We start from the raw sequence: 20,000 nt of genomic DNA, 5'->3' as shown, positions 1-20,000 counted from the left end.
ATGAATACATTCATATACAAACTTTAAATATATGAATACATTCATATACATACCCTCAAATTAGACCACATTCGTATACAAACCCTAAACATATTAATACATTCATAAAGTAAGTATACCTTAGTTTTACCAGACCACTGAGCTGATTAACAGCTCTCCTAGGGCTGGCCCGAAGGATTAGACTTATAAACAAGCCCTAAATATATGAACACATTCATATACAGAAAGTAAATATAGGAATATATTCATATACAGACCTTAAATATATGAATACATTCATATACAAACCTTAAATATATGAATACATTCATATACAAACCCTAAATATATGAATACATTCATACACAAACCCTAAATATATGAATATATTCATATACGAACCCTAAATATATGAACTCATTCATGTACAAACCTTAAATATATGAATACATTCATATACAGACCCTAAATATATGAATACATTCATATACACACCTTAAATATATGAATACATTCATATACACACCTTAAATATATGAATACATTCATATACAAAACCTAAATATATGAATACGTTCACATACAAACCCTAAATATATGAATACTTTCGTATACAAACCTTAAATATATGAATACGTTCATATACAAACCTTAAATATATGAATACGTTCATATACAAACCTTAAATATATGAATACATTCATATAAAACCCTTAAGTATATGAATACATTCATATACATACCCATACATCACAATACATAAACACGTATCTCTCGACATACGTAATGACAAACTTCTGTCAAAGCGAGAGAACCTTGTGACATGATGTCTTGAAATGATATATTTTTCCGCCGCTCTAATTTACTTGTTATTCCGTTGAAGGGACCTCGGAATAACCATCGTTATTCTCCGAGAGGAATTTTAATGAGTTGTTTAGTTGCTGTGCAACACGAGATGCTCCTTTTCTCGAAACTCGGGGACCAGATGGAAAGGTTAATAATAAGCCGGAGCATAATAGGGAGAAGTTGTATACCTGCACTTTCCCCAGACCGACCCGTATGTTTGTTTGTGTAGTCCTTGGTCTGTTTGTTTTGTTTGGTATGTTATTTGCTTTTTCTTTCTTTTTTTTTTTTTACATTTTGCAAGTGAATGCCGTGCCGTTTATAAGTTTTGTTGATTGTGGTAGTTTTCTGTTTCTAATCTCCGACCGGCCAGTGAAGAATAAGAGGAATTTATTTCTGCTGATAGAAATTCATTTCTCGCTATAATGTGGTTCGGATTCCACAATAAGCTGTAGGTCCTGTTGCTAGGTAACCAATTGGTTCCTAGCCACGTAAAATAAATCTAATCCTTCAGGCCAGCCCTAGGAGAGCTGTTAATCAGCTCAGTGGTTTGGTTAAACTAAGATATACTTAACTTTCTTTCTGTTCCTAATATTGCAATTATGACTTGGACCATCGACGGATGATCTCTTGTTCGTCACTTTTTCGTAAGTTGTATTTTAACAGCGATCTTTCACATTCACAATTGATCCTTGAGCCTCTTTTCCTGCCGAGAGCAACCAGATTCTCTGAACAGCAGCACCAGTATGCAGTAAATGTTCCTTACTGTGGAACTTCTCAGTTCCAAAGGTCCTTTATTCCTCACACTGTTGGGCTGTGGAACAGCCTCCTAGAGGATGTCGTGCAATTGGAACTTCAGAAGTTCCAGCGAAGATGCAATGCATTACTACACTAATGCTATGGTCCTTGCATTTCAGTACATTTTTATCTAATTATTAATTTATTCTTTTTTAATAAGTGAGATCTCTTCTTTACGTATTTCCCTTTACCTCCTCTTACATCTGTCTAATGTACAGCATATTCTTTGGAAGCTTGAACTTCATGTCAATGACCCATGTGGACTTGTTCCATGTGAATAGTTTTTATCTTCTGAATAATAATAGTAATAATAATATGGACAGTGCAATGCGTATACATGCAGCTTTTGTGCAGCAGGGATAATCTACGGGTTATAACCCCCAAATTTATATTTCCCATCGTTTAACCTGGGGCTAATCACTCACCACTGACCCATACAAAAGCAATGCTGGAGAAAAGAGCTTTAGTGCGGAACTCTGCAGAGTACGTCACGTTCTTCTCGTATATTACCATCATTTTTCTGACGGTTGTGTCCGCTAGCTGTAACAGTCATCGTGAATAATAATATCGATTACCCGGTGAAGAAGCTTAAGTACCGGTATGAACTTTAAACGTTGTTTCCTTAATTGTAATTCTGGGTTCTGGCAAGGTCATTCAGTATCGTGACGTGTCACGTACGTGTTTTGTACAAGAAGGACCATAGCATGTGAGCCTTAGAAAGGGCGGGGGAAGAATGTGCGAGCTTTGGAAAAGGGTTGATTTGCACGGTAATGTTTTTATGGGTTCCATTAGATGGTACAACATTGCTCTTCTGATTATGTAACCTTTGGCAGTTTTGCAGTTTTTTGTCTTCCTCTCTTCTACTGGTCTCTCTCTCTCTCTCTCCCCTTTTCTGACTGGTACTCTTGAATCTTGAGGATTCCTTTCTGGATATACTATCGACATATATATATATATATATATATATATATATATATATATATATATATATATATATATATATATATATATATATCAGCTATGGAAATCCTTAAGAACAACAAGCAGAATCAGTATTATACTGCTTACATTGAAAACAACGAGGTGCATACACGAGCGTTTTTTTAGGGTCCTTGATTGCAAAAATGTGCATTAATTGTCATAATTTTTTATGTCGACCTTAGGACGACGTCAGTTTCATTAGAATAGTTGTTATGGTTCTTTTTCTTTGCATGTTTGTTTTTTGTAGTAACTAAAAATTTATACGTTCCTTGCCATGAGATTTTTGGGAACAGGTTTGCCACGGGCCAAAGGCCAATCGTGAAGTTCTAGTGTATTGTTTGTGGGACTCGCAGTATAAATGTTTGTGGCTGTGTGTTTGTGTGTTATCAGTATGTGTGGATGTATTGTTACCTAAAAAAATTTATGTTTTAGACCAATTTTTCCCTCATAGAAAGTGCCCAGTTTAAGATGGAAGAAAGGTTTTTTCGACCGAAAAATGAAACCGAAAGATTTATTTCTTGCTGAGAAAAATAATTGACAAGAAACAGTTTCTATGGAAAAGTAGTAAAAAGACAACAAATAAGTTATATTCACTGTATGAAAAACTACAATTTTGCCTTATGGAAACCGTTCATTTCTGCATGATATTTTGTCTGCTTAATGATATAGAAAATACTTGATCATTTTTATCCGTACGAAATGAAAACTATAGCTTTTATTCCCCCCGCTCCCCGCCAGAGAGCAATGTGTCGGAAATATGTAATGCGTATATACAGGCTCTCTCACATTAATGCATAAAAGAGAAGTAGATTTATTTTGCCAAAAAAAAAAAGAGCAGGCAGTGAATGTCATTAAAAAATGAACATTTTCTGTTCAGCGAAAATTTCCCTGTTTTTAGCAAAACATTGAACACATTTGACATGATTGCTAGATTTGAGGGAGCAATGTTCGCTAGGTCTCCTGAATGTCAGTGACATTTATATACGAAAAAAATCTTTTCAGTTTTATTTTTTATTTCCTCCGCAGGCTTTGGTTTCATTTTACATCTCGGGGAAAATATAATGGAAAGATTTCATTTTACATCTCGAGGATATTGTACAATGAACGAGGCTTTTTACTTCCAGGAAAATATGAGAAGATTTCATTTACATCTCGAGGATATTGTACAATGAACGAGGCGTTTCTACCACGAGGAAAATACAATGATAATACAATGAAAAGATTTAATTTCACTTCTCAAGGATATTGTACAACCAACGAGGCGTTTTACCACGAGGAAAATATGTTGAAATTATCACTTATTAATTTTGCCGATCCTGGCAAGATTGCCATATTTCCCCAATTTTCGTTTTTCATAAAGTGTGTGTGTGTGTGTGTGTGTGTGTGTGTGTGTGTGTGTGTGTGTGCGCGCGCGCGCAATACGCAGGGAATTTTCATTATATCCTTATTTTAATTTAGGGAGGGATATCATCAAATTACCAAAGTGTAGATCCGTAATTGGAGCGAGGTAATGGATCGTCCTTTCCTTTCTCGCAACATACATTAGCTGCTGGGATAATTTAGAGCTGTTGTTTGGCCAATGAGGCGTGTGCCTGCGTGCTTGCTTGCTTAATTTTACTCTCTCTCTCTCTCTCTCTGTGTGTGTGTGTGTGTGTGTGTGTGGTTGATAGTTAATAGTATGCATTGCATCATCTTCATCATATTTCTCTCTCTCTCTCTCTCTCTCTCTCTCTCTCTCTCTGAATACTCGGTGTTTAGGGTAAAAAGACTAGATGAACTAATTAATGGAGATTTGTTTTGTTACCTCGAAAGTTGTCAAGTTATTTTCTTCGATAGAGATTCATCGTTGATTTTTTTGTATGAGTCATCCTGCAATATTGTCCCTAAAATTAATTTGCATCATCCTTGCATAAGAGACTATTAAAGTAAGCTTTTATTGATTATGTTTTTACTATCTCAGTAGGGTAGCATCCTAACCCCCTACCCTTACCCTCACACCATACCCCTCCCTATACACAGGCCAGCGAGAATTCCGTGATAGATACAGGTTTGGGGGGATTTGGGGTTGATTTAGGCCCGTTGTCAGAAGAATCCATTGTACCTCTCCTAACATAACCAGATATTTAATTACCTGGTTGTTATTAGTTCAGGTGGGTCGCAAAGAACGGAGGGGGCCATTTAGCTAATGTAAATTTCTTTCCAAAGTACTTGCTGAGCGCCGAAAGGTTGCAGTTTTCTTTTTAAATATATATGAAGTTGCAGTAGGTTGCCAGGCCACGATGTTGAAGACCAGAATACTGAGTACCGCTAGCGTCCGTCACTTAACCGTAGTCAAGTTTATTCTGATATTGCCGTTGAATGATCTTTGGCATCTTGTCATTAGAAGATTGTATTGCTTAATTGGTCAGTTTGTCGTGAAAAGATTTTTTAATGGTTTATTATGATTTATTATTCGTGTATAGTGTTGGGTCACGATGACATGTGCTTAGCAGATACGTAAGATTAAGATAGGTATACATAAGGTTTCTGGAGACACCCCGAGTTGTTCACACGTAGATACCGACTAAGCAGAGTGAAGTGTTTGATAGAATATTTAAACATTTACTTAAATCTATACTGAAAATTGTTCCGTAGGGGGGATAGTGCCGCTGGTCACCTCATACGGTCCACTGTAGGCACTTAGAGTCTTTTACAGCGTCCTTCGGTCCTTATGTAAATGTCTTTCATTCCTTTACTGTACCTCTGTTCATATTCCTTCATCTGACTTTTCCACCCCTAAACCATTGTTTCATAGCGCAACTGCTAGGTCTTCCTCCCGTTACACCTTTCAAACCTTCTTACTGTCAGTTTCCGTTTCAGCGTTGAAGGACCTCATAGGTCCCAGTGCTTGGCCTTTGGTCTAAATTCTATATTCTATTCTATTCTATTCTATACTGAAAATTATTCTTGTTAGCGAAATCTGCGGCATTGGTAAAAGGTTTCTGCTGGATTCTTGAGAACAGTCAATTCGGAAGCCATGTATATAAAAGAAACGTTTTTAAAAAAGTGCTGATGGGTGTCACGTTAATATACATCCCAGAATCAAGTTTTGTATGATGACGGGACTAACGTTATGCATATCTCGAATAAGTAATCACATCTTTAATGGCCAAATCTAGATTAAATGAAAATGTGGAGAAGAGTGGCGGCCAGTCTAAATCAAGAAAGTTATTTGACATAGAACGTTCTCAGGCACTCTAAAGTAATGAAAAATACTCGTAGTAGCATGAGTCTTGACATGGAGAAACAAATCCACAGTTATGTATGGGTACATGTATTTAAAATTAAACCTCTACATTGAGCTTTTGGGGAATCTGTTCGATTCTCGAAAGCTGTCTGTAGAGAATTATTTTTAAATATACGTACACATACATAACTGTGGATTTGTTTCGCCACTCAAAAGCAATTGAAAGATGTTTTCTACAGCTGTAGAAGATTGAGTAGTGTGTTTGTAAAGCAAGAAGAAACGTCTGGACACTCTTCCACTCTAAAGTAACTGAAATATGGTTAGTTACAGCTTTAGGAGATTGAATAGTGCGTGAGTGTAAAGTAAGAACAAACAAGTGGATATACTCGTCTTACTCATGTGAGTTTGCCGCTTCTAACGAGGTAAATTTTCGACGGACAAAATAATGGTCGTGTCGGAAATGCCTCGGGCTACGAGGGAGCTTTAGAGAGAGGGGACGCAAGCACAGAACGTAGAAGAAAGGAGGAAAGAAAGGAAGGAAAAGAAAGTTGGGCCGGAGTTCATCAAAAGGCGGCACAAACGACACGCGCCGAAGGAAAAAGAATCCATTAGGCGTTTCGGAAATGCTCGCTAAACAACGCCGGGTCGGTCCTTCGTACGAAACGATCGCGTGCGCTCATGTCAGTCGTCATTTAGCTCGGTATGTTTTATGTTCTTTTTTAAGATGGTGTTATGTATTTATATAAATATGGATACACATGCTATATATGTATATATAATATATGTATGCATATATATTATATAATTATATATATACATATTGTTACGTGGGTGTCTTGGCTGATCCGTTATTGGTTTTTACGTAAAGTTTCACGGCCCTGCATGCCAAGAATACACGTAACCTGTCTCTTGAAGCCACGAGTTAACCTCAAAGACAGACGTTAATTAATCAAAGGTCGCCAGTTAAGGGTAATTAACCTTAACAAAAGAATATTCAAGGAATAAAGACTTTATGATAAACGTCACCAACTGCGGACACAGAAAATCTCTACTTGTTAAGATGGTATTAAATACAACAACGCAACGGTTCTCTAAAACAATGAGCGCTAGGCATAACGAATACCAGAGTATTAAAATGACTTGCTTGCACAAATCCCGAAACTTACTGGATAATTCAGCTAACGCTAAACAATATAATAATTTGGCTTAATCTAGACTTTGTAATAGCATATCCCAGTAAGTGGTGGCTGGAGAATGAAACAAAGAAAACGGAAATACAGAAAAGTTATTAGTCAATCGACGAAGCTTGAACAAGAATCGGACTTACCTTGAACGTCGAGTCGTTTGCGCATACAACGGACAATCAGAAGTCGTGATACTAGCAGTCTTCCCAATTCACTAATTAATATAGACGCAGGAGCAAAAGTGGGGGTAAAGGAACAAAGGAGACCATTCTGGCACGCTACGCGGCATACACCCTCGTTCGTGGCCTGTCTCCCTCTGACCTCGCTCGCGTTCCCGCAAGGTGACTGGCTGCATCTTTACACAACGCCCCAGGCACTCCGACCTTGACAAAGACATCGCCGAATGCATAGGGTAAAGGGAAAAATACCTTAAGACCACCATTACTAGAGATTATTGAGTGAAAACCCTCTCTGAGGTTTAGTTCCCTAATGCCATAGGTATATTTTGTTTTTTTGAACTACCCAGCCTATTCCTGCCTATGCGAGGACGTTCGCCTGTCTCTGCTGTGATCGTTATTTTGAATTGCCTGGCCTACCTGTGGGACAGAGATGTTCTCTGTCGAGGTCAATCTGACTAATATTCCTACACATAAATACATCGAGGGCGAACAGCAGTAATATTTATAAAAATATACATACATATACTGTATAATATATATATATTTTTTTTTTTCGAAAGCCAGTACTCAGCCATTAACGAATCTGGAATTTAAACCATGCTTATTATTCTGTGATATATATATATATATATATATATATATATATATATATATATATATATATATATATATATATATATATATATATATATATATCTCACAAAATCGCCAAGCATGGTTTAGATTCCAGATTCAATGTACAGTATAGGTACTAGCTTTCGAAAACATACAGTCTTCTTCATCAGGTACCGATGTAAATTAAAGAATCTGGAATCTAAACCATCCTGTCACATTGAAGCCCTAATACGTATAGTAGAATATATATATATATATATATATATATATATATATATATATATATATATATATATTACATATATATATATATATATATATATATATATATATATATATATGTATATGTGTATATATATATATTGTCTGTGTGTTTGTACGGCGGGATGGTAGTTATTTTTTTTTTTTAAATGTAACTTCAAGTATGCTTGCTAAGGTATTGTTAAACTGCAAGTTTTTGCAAGTTACTCTAAATTTGGGACCGCATAATTTACGGTTATACTGCTAACTCCACACAGTGTTTGGCGTGCATCGTCCACTATTCTGGTTGCCTTCCTGTAACAACTTTTTCGGCGAAACTCAAGCTTCAAGCGATGCAAAAATCATGACCAGAGAGCAAGCGTTTAGCGAAGCGGATTTTTGAAATAGATCCAAAATCAAAGGTCATTCGTCGTCGTTAAAAATTCTTCTCCTTCTTTTGGAAGGCTGTCGTGATAGGTGAGCTGTTTGATTATTTGTAGCAGCGGGTTGAAAGTGCATAAGGAAAGATTTTTGGCGTCATTAAAATCTAGGACATTTCTGTGAACTTCGTTGCCTCTGCATAATTATCGAGAATGTCTTGGAAACTGCCAGGATTTTTAAAGGTCTGTCCAAGATTATTGACAGATGTCTTTTAGCTGCCAGGCCGTAGCAAATTGTAAGATTTTTAATACCGACTCATATTAGCTATAACTGTGATATAATGTACTTGATTTGTATGTTAACAATAAGCTTATATTTTACTAAAAGCAGCATCTTTTGTGCAGTGTTTGCTGCTTCCTGCTCTTCCAAAACCTTATGCATTTGAACAAGAATGACGAACAGGTTACACAGAATGTCGTAATTTAAGATCAATTTCGAGAATAATAATAATAATAATAATAATAATAATAATAATAATAATAATAATAATAATTTAATACTTTAATATGAATTCATATACAATATTTTACAAAAAAATTAGTAGTAATGCCAAGGTTACAATTTTGATTAATTATTAAACAAACAAATATACAGGAAAAAAATACAAATATCAATGTCAAAAAATTGACAGTTGAACGAAATTGAGGAAAAAGTAGGGTCACATGTATCTGGAACAGCCAATGTGCACCTTCGCGGAAGGAAGATCAGTTTAATCTTCGATCCTCAGCCTCTGAATCTCGTTTGGAAATGTCTGGTAGTTTCGCAGTTGGTGTGATTTCCAAGCAATTTGCAAAATCATTGGTAATTAGATTTTTATTGAAGAAACTTTTTACTTCTTGTCTTAGAGAGGATTATTATTATTATTATTATTATTATTATTATTATTATTATTATTATTATTATTATTATTATTATTATTATTATTTCGTACCTTAAAATAGTTACTGTCAGTTTGTCTTCACCTTTCTCTACCTTTGAAACGAAAATGCTTGGGGGAGAGAGAGAGAGAGAGAGAGAGAGAGAGAGAGAGAGAGAGAGAGAGAGAGAGAGAGAGAGAGAGAGACAGGAGTGACAGGGATGGCGGGCTGGGTTGGTTAAAGACGGGGACAGTAAAATCCTTAATCGTATTAGAGAGAGACAGACAAACAGACAGAGAGAGGTTTTGCAGCAAAACCATTAAAGGTATTAGACAGGTTAGGGCAAACTACCTCGGAACATGACCTCCCTCAACGGTACCCAAACCTCGTCGCCAGCACTCAGTGTCCGGTATGGCCTCAACCTCGGAACCGATTTTAAATGAATACCCAAAATTCTCCTGGACTCGTACAAAACAATTCACGTCAATTCTCTCTCTCTCTCTCTCTCTCTCTCTCTCTCTCTCTCTCTCTCTCTCTCTCTCTCATATATTAGGTCCACATGAACTTTGCATCCCGTGCAGTCTATTTTCATTAATCCTGTATTACCCAGTGAAATGAATTAAAGAACCCATAATTAAGTGACAAAGAGGAGTAATGAATTTATGGGTCAAATTTATGGGTCGCCTAATTGGTAGGTTGAGTAATTGCTCATGAGGGCAGGGAGAAATATGGCTTTAGGTAATAACACCTGGGATAATAGAGGCATTCGTATCACGGTGGTGTCAGGAGGTCTTGCATCGGGAAGTACAGTAGAACTAATTGCTTCCTCTGTCTCTAATCTAACGACGGGACATTTATGCTAATGCTGATGTTAACTGGTTGTTAAAATGTAATCAACACCAAGTTTCAGCTGTTCTGGTGTTTTGTTTGAATATAACAAAATAAATGTGTACTTGCTGCACGTAGATAATGGATGACCGATTTATTTATTTGCGCGTGAGGAAATATTTTGGGGATTTTGGGAAATGTTGGATTTTGGTGAACTTCGAAAAAATGTTTGGTCTGGTGGGATGTTGTTCAGTAAGTCCGTAACTTATGGATTGCTTTCAAAACAATGATTGCTTTCAAAGCGGTGTTTGAACTAGAATTGAAGCTTATTTAAAAATCTGTTAAGAGGATCGTAAAATAATTTTCATAATAAACGAGTTATCTTCTTCGTTGAATATAAGTTTTCACAGCAAGAATGACCTATTACACCCAGTACCTTCATTTGGCATCTTGAGAATCGTGATACCTCCAATCTTTTTTGAAAAGGTAGAACGTATATATATAAAAATGAAAGTATTGCTTCTCATGTTAAGAGTGTCCTTATTTCTCTTTGTATCATCTCCTAATGTCACTCTAGCGTGGCATGTATAAGTAGGTCTGTGCACATTCCTTCCTCACGTGTGATTTAGTTAGTTGGTGTGAGTTCTGTACAAGGAAATCATGCACATCTTGACCACAAGGTGTTCACCTGTGGTTTCGTGGTATGCGTGCAGGTGTCACGCCAAGGCTTAGACATCAAAGTGTCTCTCTCTCTCTCTCTCTCTCTCTCTCTCTCTCTCTCTCTCTCTCTCTCTCTCTCTCTCTCTCTCTCTTATATATCTCTCATATATATATATATATATATATATATATATATATATATATATATATATATTACATATATATATATGTGTGTGTGTGTGTGTGTGTGTGTGTGTGTGTGTGTGTGTGTGTGTGTGTGTGTGTGTGTGGATATGTATAAATTATGCGCTTGTCGTGCAATTGAAACTTCAGCAATTCAAGCGAATATGCAATGCATTACTACCCTAATACAACTCTCCTGGTCTTTTAATAATTTACTTATATCTTTTTATTTATTTATATTAATGTATTCATCATTACCTTCTGTTACTTCTAATGAACACCATATTCTTTGGAAGCTTGAATTTCAAGTCAGTGGCACCTGTGGGTTTGTTCCATATGAATAGTGTTCATCTACTTAATAATAATAATAATAATAATAATAATAATAATAATAATAATAATAATAATAATAATAATAATAATTTGTTTGCAATCTTTAGAAAATTCCTGACGTAATACTTTGGTTTTGTTATTTTTTATTTAAAAAAGGGGGACAGAATTCGCATATGAAATGCTTTGTTGTAATATGGATTCCTTTAAAATTATATGTAGCGCCTTCTCCATAGGAAATAACTCTGAATACGACATGCGTCTGGCTGTTAAGACTGAATTATTGAACATTATGAACTTGGAAGCTAGGAAATATATATATGTATATATATAGTATATATATATATATATATATATATATATATATATATATATATATATATATATATATATATATATTATATATATATATATATACATATACTGTGTGTATTTATTTCCTCTGTTTTCTACTGCAAGGCATAATTAATATTGCATATTCAAAGTAACTCTCTCTCTCTCTCTCTCTCTCTTCTCTCCTCTCTCTCTCTCTCTCTCTCTTCTCTCTCTTTCTGTTATTTCGTTCTTCTAATACCTTGCATCTATACAAAAGGTCCGTGGAAGGAATACACACTAAAAATTCTCTCTATTTCTCTCTCTCTCTCTCTCTCTCTCTCTCTCTCTGTTATTTCGCCGTTCTTCTAATACCTTGCATCTATACAAAAGGTCCGTGGAAGGAATACACGACTAAAAATTCTCTCTCTCTCTCTCTCTCTCTCTCTCTCTCTCTGGTGTGAAGAATAGTTCGTAATAAATTGTGGAACTTCTGCAAGGATTGAGTGAATAACTGACTAAAAGGGTAGGCCAAAAACTGTTTTGTGTTGTCTTTAATGGTTTGATTTTCTAAGCAGACTCACGCACCCAACATTTACGGTGCAGAACGATAATGCTATTTGATATATATATAAAAAAAAATATTCATGCTTTTTTTTTTGGTTCACACTAAAAACATTAAAGTTTGTATAAGGTTATGCACTGACAGCTTGAATCAGTTTCACAGCACACTGGCAACTTGAATCAGTTTCACAGCACACTGACAACTTTAATCAGTTTCACAGCACACTGGTAGCTTGAATAAATTTCACAGCACACTGGTAGCTTGAATCAGTTTCACAGCACACTGAAAGTTGGAATCAGCTTCACGGCACACCAGCACACTAACAGCTTGAATCGCACACTGGCAGCTTGAATCAGTTTCACAGCACAGTGATAGCTTGAATCAGTTTCACAGCACACTGACAGCTTGAATCAGTTTCACAGCACACTGACAGCTTGAATCAATTTCACAGCACACTGGCAGCTTGAATCAATTTCACAGCACACTGACAGCTTGAATCAGTTTCATAGCACACTGGCAGCTTGAATCAGTTTCACAGCACACTGGCAGCTTGAATTAGTTTCACAGCACACCAACAGCTTGAATCAATTTCACAGCACACTGGCAGCTTGAATCAATTTCACAGCACACTGACAGCTTGAATCAGTTTCATAGCACACTGGCAGCTTGAATCAGTTTCACAGCACACTGGCAGCTTGAATTAGTTTCACAGCACACCGACAGCTTGAAGCAGTTTCACATCACTGACAGCTTGAATCAGTTTCACAGCACACTAACAGCTTGAATCAGTTTCACAGCACACTAACAGCTGGAATCAGTTTCACAGCACACTAACAGCTTGAATCAGTTTCACATCACACTGACAGCTTGAATCAGTTTCACAGCACACTAACAGCTTGAATGAGTTTCACAGCATACTGACAGACTAACCGTGTAAGTAATTACTCAAAGTATACTGAAGTAGAATATTTAGTTGATGTTGAATTTGAATTTATTCTCTCTCTCTCTCTCTCTCTCTCTCTCTCTCTCTCTCTCTCTCTCTCTCTCTCTCCGTTGTATATTACATAACATGTTTACTGCCGGAATTTGAAGCTTATTTTGACGAATGAGAAAAATGCAAAAAAATAGTTTTCCGTATATTTTTCCCTTTTCAAACGTAACAAAACTTTTATTGGTTATATATACTTTTTTCGTATATCAGATAGTTTATCTTTTTTTGGTGCAAGTTCCATTGTTTTTCATTGCGCGAATTCATGAAATTTTTCGAACATTTTTCATTTTCGAAATAAAAGTTGTATTTTTCATCCAATCAGATTTAATATTTTTAGTTTGGAATGCGTCAGTGTCGTGCAACCGGTTCGCTTCTAGGCGTTATTTACCCGGGAGTAGCCGTTTGCCGTGTGATACCCGAACACATTATCTCTACGCTTTTATCATACAGTTATTTCTTTTATATTTTTTCGTTCACGTTGTTGGTATATGTGATTCTCGTAGTGGGAAAGTGCCTTCAGTGTACCTCACGCGGTGCACTGTAGGCATTATTTAAGGTTCTCTGCAGCTTCCCTTCGGCCCCTAGCTGCAAGCCCTTTCATTCCTTTTACTGTACCTCCGTTCATATTTTCTTCCATCTTGCTGTCCACCCTCCCCTAACAGTTGTTTCGTAGTGCGACTGCGAGGTTTCCTCCTATTACACCTTTCAAACCTTTACCCTGTCAATTTCCATTTCATCGCTGAATGATCTTATAGGTCCCAACGCTTGGCCTTTCGCCCAAACTCTATATCCCATTCCATCCCCATACGTCAGTATTCGTCTGCTTTCCTCCATATCCCCCATCAATGGCTTGATTTTAAATTCGTCAGTATTCTTACTGTTAAGTGAAAATCCGCACTTATGTATACGAGCAATGCTATATTTATCAAGATACAAAAATGATTAAAAATGGGAGCTTTCTTTTTGTATTTCGATTATTACAGCCTTGCTTATATACATAAAGCCCCGTACACACTATGCATCATGTATCAGCCACGTGATGCGGTAGTGGTGTTGAAAAAAATTACTAGCGGCCAAACTGTACTGCAACACTGCTCACTTGTTCTCCGGCCAGATTTGACAGTAAAGCGTCCCATGTTCGAGAAGAGAAAGTTGAAAGGGATGTACAGAGTGCGATTAAATGGATTAAGGGAGAGGCAAATATTCCTTTTGCCCTTCCTTGTCAAGGGATTCTTCAAAAATGACTTTAGCCACACTAATTATTCAAACATCTACTGTGTATTGTAATTCATAAGATACTTGTGACCTATAAGATACAGATATATATATATATATATATATATATATATATATATATATATATATATATATATATATATATATATATTATATATATATATATATATATATATATATATATATATATATATATATATATATATATATATATATATATATATATATATATATATATATATTATATATATATATATATATATATATATATATATATATATATATATATATATATATATATATATATATATATATATATATATATATATAATCTTCCCAAGCATCCCAGCCACCAAACACTCAATTGAAAGCTGGAAAATACAACAGTGTAGAGTATTGGTCCTTGTCCATTCAAGAGGTTTGGCGGGTGGTGGCAAGTGGGCCATCGGCACTGGGGCTGAGTGGACACCCTCCCCCTCTGACTGTTGCTGCAACACTAAGCAGACACATGAAATCGGTCTAGCCCAGCAACGCGTTCATGATGCAGCTTCGAGTTGAAAAACTGGTTTTTCAACACATCCGTTCAACACTGCGCGCATCATGATGCATAGTGTGTACGGGGCTTAGTGTGGATATGTACTTAGTTCCGGTCACAATATAGTGATGCACCACAGATCTTCTTATTGCTATCCATTCTAGTTTTCTGTAAAACAAAACCATTGTGCCGGCTTTGTCTGTCCGTCCTCACTTTTACTGTCCGCCTTCAGATCTTAAAAACTACTGAGGTTAGAGGGCTGCAAATTGGTATGTTGATCATCTACCCTCCAGTCATCAAACATACCAAATTGCATCCCTCTAGCCTCAGTAATTTTCATTTTATTTAAGGTTAAAGTTAGCCATTATCGTGCGTCTGGCAACGATATAGGGCAGGCCACCACCGGGCTGTGGCTAAAATTTCATAGGTCGCGGCTCATACAGCATTATACCGAGACCACTGAAAAATAGATCTATTTTCGGTGGCCTCGATTATACGCTGTACAGAAAACTCGATTGCGCCGAAGAAACTTCGGCACATTTTTTCCTTGTTTTATTTGTTCTATATTTTTTCCCCTTTATTTCCACGTTTGGACCTTCTGTTCCGTGGAAGTTTGCTTTGCAGATTAATGGCACTTTAGCTTGTTCCTCATTTCGTACAATGAGTGAATAATATTAATACACGCCCAGTGTCCTTTATGCTGTCTTCTTTCTTCAGTTTTAAGTTTTTTTATAACAGTATCTCTGAATAATTAACATGTCAGAAGGCTGTTTTAGGCATTTCAGCCTTGGCGAAATGTGCCCGCACAATGCATTAAATTGTTTTAATTCTATGATAAAGGTAGAGAACATTTATAATAATATTGTACTATGATGAGGTTGCCGAAGAGGTTACCTCTTGATGTGTGATGTCCGTGTATGTTTCAAAACATGAATTAATGAACCAGTCTTACTGGACAATAATTCAGAAGCTAATTTATATTCTCTAGTACCTAAAACATTTAAATGCTAGTGTCACACACTCAGCATCAGTTTCCAAAATTTTACCAGTCTGTGTTCCGTGGTGAATGTTGTTTGTGTACCGATGTCCTCAGCAAAACAATCTCTCTCTCTCTCTCTCTCTCTCTCTCTCTCTCTCTCTGCTGTTACGGGATTAGGTGTTGAAAAGCACGTAACTGAGAGAATCAATAATGCAAGAAATATGAAGAAAAGGAAAGTAGGTAAGATCTAGGTACATTATTATTATTATTATTATTATTATTATTATTATTATTATTATTATTATTATTACTACAAGATTTAATATCAAGTTTCCAAGTTCCGCATCAGTAGACAGTGAATAATTCTTGAAATTATTCAGCGTTAACTGAGAGTATTTTTTGTAACTTTGAAAAAGGTAAATGTTCCAGCGTTCCTTAATTTCCTTCATTACAAAGATAGCGTTACAAAGATTGCGTTACAAAGATAGCGTTATCTGAGAAAACTTGTTAATATTTTTCCAAACTGCATATCAAGTTTTCTTGTATAATTACAGGCACAGTTTTATAAAAAAAAAAAAAAAAAACATTTCCATGTCGTTTAGAACACAGGTAATTGACACTCACCAACAGGTTATGTTAGTCTCGTTCACGTCAAATCTCGCTAGGCCTATGAAAGTTTTTTTTTTTTAATTATAAACCTTTATATATGCTGTTCCCTAAGAGAGGCAGCCCCCAAGTTGTTTCATAAGCTATTATGTAAGAACTTCTACAAGACTGCATCAGGGACTTTTGAAGCCATAAGCTTACACACTTTTGAAAAGTAAATAAAAGTGAAATTCTGCATACAGTTTAAAATAAAAAAATCTTTAATAGATTACAAAAAAAGGTCTGTATGTAGGATTTAAAAAAAAAGTTAAAATCTACACGGCGACATTAACACTTTAAAAATATGTATATTTTGGGCTCTGAAACTCAAACGCACAGTTTGATTTCAGTAATAATAGTAATCTCTTTATTTTTATTTATTTATTTATTTTTTTAATGCTCTTGATATTCATGTAACAAAATGACAATAGACCGAAAGACCGTTTTACATAACATAGTATTTGAATACTTGTAAACGGCTTGACCTTCAAATGTGCAAAGGGAATAAAAAGTGGTAAATATCACACTGCTTTTTTCCGTAGCCTAAATTCCTTTGATTAATCAGATATAATGGAATTACATAATGGCTGTTATAATTGTAATATTTTGCCTGAATTTTCGGTTAATTGAATTAATGATAATTGCACTTATTACCTCCCAGCTTCCCCTCCTCTGATCAAACTCCCTCCCTTTCTCTTGCCCTGACACCCCCTCCCCCTTTCTCTTGCCCTGACACCCCCTCCCCTTTTTCTCTCCCCCTTTCCTCCCCTCTCCACCCATCCCGTGACGCGTAATCCTTTTGAAGTGTCCGCCGGAAGTTCCCTTGTTTTGATGTGACCATCTCCCCATCCCCTCTCCTCCCCCTCCCTCCCCCAAAAAAGAGAGATTTTGAGCCACGTTGATCATACCACGCGAGCTTCTGAGCCTATTGTTTCCCCCGTTTTTTTTTTTTTTTTTTTTTTTTTTTTTTTTTTTTTTTTTTAGCAAATTTAAATGACGTCTCATTTTGGTTTTTCCTTCAAGTGACCTAATGACGTATTTGTATTTCTAAAAGAAGATAAATCAAATTTATTAGTATTTGTTAGCTATGCAGCCAGTCTGTTATTTTTTCTGTAATGAAATATTTTAAACAGTAATTCGTTAAAAGTTGAGCTTTTTTCCCCTAGGAATCGCTTCTTCAGAGTGCTATTGTGTGCCATAGATGGTTGTTATTATTATTATTATTATTATTATTATTATTATTATTATTATTATTATTATTATTATTATTATTGCTGTTCCACTAAGCAACTGTTTGGTTACAACCGTTTATTGTTATAGCTTCTTATCCCAAGTATCTTAATTTTGGTTACTATATTGTTTCTGAAATAAAGGCTATTATTATTATTATTATTATTATTATTATTATTATTATATTATTATTATTATTATTATTATAATAACACGTAAGAAATTTATTCCTGCATTGGTATTAATCTACTTTCATATTAAGGTTTTTTTTCTCATACATTTCTTCAACACCGATTGAAAAACAGTTATCCACACTGTTGACCTTCTCACTCTCTCTCTCTCTCTCTCTCTCTCTCCTTCCGTCATTATTTAATGTTTTGACAACTGTTCCGTTTTGCTGAAATAGAGTGGTCTGTCGGTTCTCATCCTTTTTCATTTATATTTTTATCAGACCCGGACAGAATTCATTCAGAGGATGAGGACATGGTTGTTATAACCACTGAGTCTGGGTCCTGTAGTTTTTTTTTTTTTTTTTTTGCTGATCTAATATTAAGTCTCATGTTAACATTCATACGCAAGTGGTCTTTCAGTTATATTGCATGACTTACAAAGTAAAATTTGTAAGTATTATAAAGAGAAATTTTTCTTTCCTAACAAAGTTAAATATTCATGTAATATGATTGTTGTATGAGGAGGCTTTATTTTATTCAGGTCTTGCATTATGCGTTTGAAATTCGCTATTTTCTCGGATTAATTCTTGTTATTTATGAAATGATCTCCTTATAAATCTAGGAAAAATGCTTGACTTACGCGGGGAAGGATGAACTTTGCAGAGAAAGAATTGCATTAGTTATAAATTCTCTCAGTATTATATTCTTGTGCCACTGAAGTGCTTGCATTTTCTCTTTTCACTTAAAACGAAAGGATAATAAAAAGAATGATAACTGAATAAAAAAAAAAGAAGCCCCACTTTTTCAGGACAAAAAAAAATATTTGACTAAAACTTTTAGCATCTTTTAAACGATGATGTTATTGCATTTATGGTTCTTTCGTAATTAGATTGATTTCATTATTCATACATGCGTTGGTTCTCTCTCTCTCTCTCTCTCTCTCTCTCTCTCTCTCTGCGCCGAGTTCTTCTGTTCTTCCGCCTGTCTCGTCTACGTGTATCAGCTCTTTCTGAACTCATATTTATTAAAAAACAAGAATTCGTCGGCGATCCACGCACCTATTATAAAAGAAGTACAGTATCGTGACAGTGAGTAAACCCTCCCTCACCCCCTACCCATCCCCCATCCCTCCCTCCGCCCCCTCTCCTTTCTAACCCCAGTCCCTTTGAAAAGTATATATACGGCGTATTGACCAAAAAATAGGGAGGTGTATGTGTCGTAGGGCAACTATATACCCTTTCTAACCCTCCTTCGTATACATCATTTTGGATTAGGGGTTCAAGACCTCGTCAAGACTGTCGCGTCCCCGTAGGGTGGGGAGGGTTAGTGCCTCAAGTGCACCTCATGCGCGGTGCACTGTAGGCATTACTTAAGGTTCTTCGCAGCGTCCCTTGGGCCCCTAGCTGCAACCTCTTTCATTTCTTTTACTGTACCTCCATCCATATTCTTTCTTCCACCGTACTTTCCGCCCTCTCCTGACGGTTGTTTCTCAGTGAACTGCAAGATGTTCCTCCTGTTGCCCCTTTGTGTAACCTATTCTCAATTTTCCTTTCAGCGCTGACTGACCTCATAGGTGCCAGCGCTTGGCCTTCGGCCTAAGTTGTTTATATTCTTACTCTTAAGACTGTCGTGGACACAAATTGTAGAAACTGTGTATCGCTGTCTCCAGCATTTTTAAGGCGAGGCGACGACGTGATGAAGTCTGGTACGTAGGTCTTTTTTTTTTTTTTTTTTTTTTTTTTTTTTTTTTTTTTTTGTGGCGTTGGCCGAAGAGTTTCCGTCGCAGATGGCTGGGCTGCGGCAAATTACAGGTCTGGTGGTATTCACGGAACACACGATGCTGTATTTTGCTACTTTACTCCACGGCCTTATATGCCGGGTTTCTAAGTCCCCTTGACTGCCTGATTGATCATGTCTGTTTTATCTATCTATCTATCTGTGTTTGTCTGTGTCTGTCTTAGTGCCCTTGACTGGCTGATTGTCTCTCTCTCTC

Source organism: Macrobrachium rosenbergii, chromosome 53 (assembly GCF_040412425.1).
Source record: "Macrobrachium rosenbergii isolate ZJJX-2024 chromosome 53, ASM4041242v1, whole genome shotgun sequence".
Classification (NCBI taxonomy): Eukaryota; Metazoa; Arthropoda; class Malacostraca; order Decapoda; family Palaemonidae; genus Macrobrachium; species Macrobrachium rosenbergii.
This window is presented reverse-complemented; position numbering follows the sequence as displayed.